Below are 6,280 nucleotides of genomic sequence, written 5' to 3'. Positions count from 1 at the left end.
AAAAAAAAATAGAAAGGGGAAGTTTTTGGGAAGAAATTAAAAGGAGAGAGGGAAATGTTTAAAAAAAAAAAAATAAAATATAAAAATATATATAAATATATATTAAAATAAAATATATTTTTTATATATATATAAATATACATACACACACAACCGACAGGGATGTATATAAATACATACATATTAAAATATATATATAATATATTTTATATTTAAAAATAATTTTTATATAATAACTTATATATAATTTTATAATGTACAATAATAAATATTTTTTAATATATAATATATATTATATATTTTTTTATATAATATAAAAATATATATTAATTTTAAAAAAAATTAAATTTTTATATAAATTTTATTTTTAAATATATATAATTTTATTTAAAATATATTTTATATATTTGTTGTGTGTTGTGTGTGTGTGTGTTTTGGGGGTTTTTGGGTGTGTGTTGTTTTACAGATAATAAATAATAATGGGTATAAAGAATTAAACAAACAATAATAAAGCATATATTTAAAACCTTTTTCAACCCCCAAAAAAAAAAAAAAAAAAAAAAAAAAAAAAAAATGAAAAACTTTAAAAAAACTTAAAAAAAACGTTTTTCATTTCTGCCAAAAGGGAAAAACCCCCTTAAACCCCTTTGTAAAAGGGGCTAATTGGACGGGGGGGGGGGGGTATGGGTGGGTATGAGGGTTGTTAACAAGGATGGAGGGGGGGGGTTGTCCTCGGTGAGTGGGGTGGGGTGGGGGGGGGGGTGGGGGGGTAAAAAACCCCAAAAACCCCACGAGGGGGTTTTTTTGAAGAGTGTCGACAAACCACAGCTTTTAAAGTCAGGTCTTCATCCCCTCACTCTCCTCTTTTCCCCTCTTTCTCTTCCCCCTCTCTCTCTCTTTCTGTCTCCCCTCTCTCTTCTCTCCCCTTTCTCTCTCCTTTCTTCCCCCTTTTCTCTCTTCCCCCCCCCCTCTTCCTCTCTCTTCTCTCTCTCTCTCCTCTTTTTTCCTTCTATCTTCTATCTATTATCTATATATTTTATTTTTCTATTTATCTCTCTTTCCCCCTTCTCTCTTTCCCCCCTCCTCCCCTTTTTTCTTCTCTCTATCTATCATTATATCTCTATCTATCTTCTATCTATCCTATCTACTATCTATCTTTTTTCTCTTCCCCTTTTTCCCCCCCCCCCCCCCACTTTTTATTCCCCTTTTATCTATCTATCTAAATATCTCTCTCTCTCTATCTAGATATTTAAATATCTATCTCTTTTTGTATATCTTTTTCTTTTTTATTTTAAAACCTTTTTTTTGTGGGATAATTTTGTATATGGTTTTTTTTTCTTTACTTTACTTTTTTTTCTTCCTTTGCTGTCTGTCTATCTACTTATCTATATATTTATTTTCTTTTATTTTTGCTTCTGTATCTCCTTCTCTTTATAAATGTTTTGTCATCTCCTTTTTTATCCCATCCTTTTTTCCCCCTTTTTTCCCCCCCCCATTTTTTTTTTTTTGCTTTTCTTCCTCTCTATCTGTTTACCTCCTCCTTCTTTCACACCACTTTTCTCCTTCTTTGTCTCCCTCCTTCTCTATGTCTTTTCCTACCTATCTTCCTCTTTCCTGTCTCGGTCATTTTTTCCCGTTTTTACCTCTCCCTTTCCTTAAATTTTCTATTGTTTTTTTCTCCCTTTCTCATCCCTTTTTAAATATTCCCCCTCAAATTTTTTTTTTCTTTGGGCTTTTTAAAACCCCCATCCCCCTTTTTCCTTCTCTCTCTTCCCCTCTCTCTCCTCTCTTTCTCTTCTTCTCTTCTTTTTCTTTTCTTTTCTTTTTCCTCCGGGTTTACAAATTTTTCTAAACTATCACCCTTTTTTTTTTTATCTGTCTAAACACAGTTTTTTTTTTTCTCTCATTAAAACAAATTTTTTTTCTCCTATCCATCCCCCCCCCATTTCCCCTTTTTCTCTATTTTTTCTCTATCTATCCAGGTTTTTTTCTCTTTCTATCCCCATTTTTTCTTTTTTTCTCTATCTATCACACTCTCTTTTCTCCCTATCTATCTATCACAGTCCTCTTTTCTATCTACTTTTCTCGACTACCATCACCTTCTCGATCTCCTCCTCTCTCTCTTTATCCCCATCTACTTCTTTTCCATCATCTATCTCCTTTTTTCCTTCCTTCACACCCTTTTCCTCCCTCTCCCCCCCCCCTCCAAAATAAACAGCTCCCCCCAACCCCTTTTTAGACCACCTATATGCAAATTAGCAAAGCCTGATAGACAGACTGATGAACAAGATACAGGTAGGCCTTCCAGATAAGGATTTGTTTTTCTTTCTCTCTCTCTCTCTCTCTCTCTTTCTCTTCCTCTCTCTCTCTCTCTCTCTCTCTCCTCTCTCTCTCTCTCTCTCTCTCTCTCTCTCTCTCTCTCTCTCTCTCTCTTTCCTTCTCCTTTATCTTCCTTTCACTCTCTCCCCTCCATTATCACCATCATTATCCTCCTATCTTCTTGATCATCATCATCACCATCTTCACCATCTTCATCGTCACCATCATCACCATCTCTAGTATCACCATCCTCATTATTATTACTATTATCACTATAATCATCTTCATCATCACTATCATTACCATATCCTCTCTCTCTCTCTCTCTCTCTCTCTCTCTCTCTCTCTCTCTCTCTCTCTCTCTCTCTCTCTCTCTCTCCTCTCTCACTTTCTCTATCTCTCTGTCACTCATTCTCTCTCTCTCTCTCTCTCTCTCTCTCTCTCTCTTTCCCTCTCTCTCTCTCTCCAGTAGCTTGGTAAACCACAACAGAACTTCTGTCTGAGGCCAAAAAAAAAAAAAAAAAAAAAAAAAAAAAAAAAAAAAAAAAAAGGATACATCTTATCTTATCTCTCATCTCTATCTTTAACAAATTTTCTCGTAGTTTAGAAGGGAAAGACTGATGGGGAATCCTTGTGGCGAAGCGATTTATGGCCTTTTGACATTTCTCTCTCATTTCAAAATCCTGTTTATTTTTCTTTTCTTTGTGTTGATTTTTATTTTTATATATTTATTTTATTTATTTATTTATTTGTTTGTTTATATGTTTGATATTTTTGTATTTGAGGGTTTTATTTTCACGATAATTATATTAACATTTCTTATTCTTGGTAAAAAAAAAAATATTGTTAATCTTATCTTTTTTTTTTATAGTATTGCTATTACTGGTTGTATTATCATTAGTAAAATCGTCATCGTAATAATAATCATCAATATAAAATCACCTCTATTGCTTAAGATGATAGTAAATATATCATAATAATTTTAAAAAATGAAAATAATAATAGTCAATAATAATAAGACGCATAAAACAAGAAACCAAAGCAGTATTTTGCTTCCTCATCGGCGCCATTTTGGCATCAGTCACCTCTCTCTCTTTCTCTCTACCTATCTGTCGATATATTTGTTTATATATATATATATATATATATATATATATATATATATATATATATATATATATATCCATTTATCTGTCTCTCTATCTGTCTATCTCTCTATCTATCTATCTCTTCTCTCTCTCTCTATCTATCTATCAATTATATATATATATATATATATATATATATATATATATATATATATATATATATATAAAATATACATATATGCATATATATATATATATATATATATATATATATATTATATATATATATATATTATATATATATATATATTCCTCATTCCCTCCCCCCTTCCCTTTCCCCCCTCCCCCTCCCCCCCCCCACCTTTGTGCCGGTAGATTAAACTCTGAAAACACACACGGAACACAAATTAATAACGATAATAATTGATAATGAAATCGAAAAAAAAAAAATAAATAAATAAAAAAAAAGAACAGGCGGTTAGGAATCGAGAGCGAACCAATTGCATTTTGCAGGATTGAGCTGGAATCATGCTCATAATCCCCCCTTTCCCACCCCTCTCCCCCCCTCTCCCCTCCCCCGCCGATTACCCAGCAATGCTAATTAACACAGGAAACACGAGATGGGAAGGGGTGGGAGGGGAGGGGAGGGGGTGATAGCGAAAAGGGTAGGGGATAGGGAGGGGGAGGGGTGCTTTTCATACAGTGGGGTTGCACAGTCAACGGAATAGCCGGGAATAGAGGGGATGGGAGGGGAGAGGGGGAGGGGGAGAGGGGTGGTCTCTCTGATTAGAATGGCGTACGTAACATGTTATCGTTATTATTGTTATTATCATTGTTATACTCATCATCATTAGTTGCTGCTACCATTATCAACATTATTGATAATAGTAGTACTCCTATCATTATTATTATTATTATTATCATTAACAATATTATTATAATTACTAATATTGACAGCATCATTATCATCATTATCACTCTTACTATCATCTTCATTATCATCATCATCGTTATCAATATCATGATTATTATTAAGATGTTGTTGTTATTAGTATTATTATAATTACTTCTACTATCGCCAACATTACTTTACATCATCATCATTATCAATCTGATCTTTCATCATCATCATCATCATCATCATCATCATCAGTTTTATCCTTTATCATCATCCTCATTATCAATCTTATCTTTCATCATCATCATCATCATCAGTTTTATCCTTTATCATCATCATCATTATCATTACCTAGTAGTTGATATCATTTCCAAAGATAATAACTTGATAGTGAAATCATCTGAAATATTGATATTAATGAATGTAATCATAAACGATTTTTCCCCATTTGAAACGAGCTCATTCTTACTATAATTATCATAATCATATTTGCAGTTAATACTATAATTGTTTTTATTAATAATCTCATAACGCTAATATTTAAACCTCATTAAGTTATGATAATGGTTTCATGGAATCATAATATGATATTCGAAGAACTTTTTTTTTTTTTTTTTTTTTTTTTTTTTTTTTTTTTTTTTTTTTTAAGGTTTACGCAGAAGAAAGATATACAGGAAAAAAAAAGAGATGAAGAAAAATGTAAAAAAATAGAACAGGTGCAGTGTGAGAATTTCCGGACCTTTGAGAGAGAGAGAGAGAGAGAGAGAGAGAGAGAGAGAGAGAGAGAGAGAGAGAGAGAGAGAGAGAGAGAGAGAGGGAGAGAGAGAGAGAGAGAGAGAGAGAGAGAGAGAGAGAGAGAGAGAGAGAGAGAGAGAGAGAGAGAGAGAGAGAGAGAGAGAGAGAGAGAGAGAGAGAGAGCGGGGTTAGAGAGAAACTGTTGATAAAATTTGACAAAAATAAATGAATAAATAATAATGAAAAAGTAAATGAAATTGGATAAAAATAAAAAGGGAGGAACATAAACAACAAGAATAAGAATTAAAAAAAAAGAAACAGAAATAAAGAAAAAGAAAAAAAGGAAACAGAAAGGAAAACAAAAAATTAACAGAAGTAAAGAAGACTAACTATAAAGATGATAATGAAAGTGATGATGACGATGATGATGAAAATGATGACAATGATGGTGATGATGATGAGGAAAATGATGGTGATGATAATGAAAAGGATGGTGACGATGATGATGATCAAAATGATGGTGATGGTGGGGGAGAGAGGAAGAAAATGATATTTGTCAAAAATTGATGTATGAGTGATGATGATGATGCAGTGTAGTGATTCCCTTCCCGCTATAGTGATGAGAGAGTGATGACGTACCGATAAGAATGATAAAATAATAATAATAATAACGTCATGATAGTGACAAATAATAATAAAAAATGCTGACTTTGCGATACCTTATGATGACTCTGACTTAGCTATGATATATTTAAGAAATTATTTTTGAAGTTTCAGATTTCTTAACAAGAATTCAAACTCCATTATATCAGAAACACAGCTTCTCTCTACATCTACGAATCTACTCATCTACTAATCTACCTACCCATCTACTAATCTACCTATCCATCTACGAATCTACTAATCTACCTACCCATCTACGAATCTACTAATCTACTCATCTCCCGTGAATTGTTCAGTGACACTTTTTTTTCAAATATATTTGATATTGATCAGTGAATACGTTACATAATCTTTTAATTTACTAGATTAATGTAATTGTATCATTCTGTGACATTACCGGACATCAGGTATTTGTGTTAATGCATATTGTAAAAAGTATATTTCAAATATTTAATTAAAAAAAAAAAGGGTTTTGTAGTAAAATATTATTTATTTTTGAGATATTTTTTTTTTCTATATCTAATGATTTTTTTAAAAATATTTTTATATGATTATAATGATGATGATGATGATGATAT

The sequence above is a fragment of the Penaeus monodon genome, chromosome 39 (assembly GCF_015228065.2).
Source record: "Penaeus monodon isolate SGIC_2016 chromosome 39, NSTDA_Pmon_1, whole genome shotgun sequence".
Lineage (NCBI taxonomy): Eukaryota > Metazoa > Arthropoda > Malacostraca > Decapoda > Penaeidae > Penaeus > Penaeus monodon.
The sequence above is the reverse complement of the archived record's forward strand: the minus strand, read 5'-3'. Positions refer to the sequence as shown.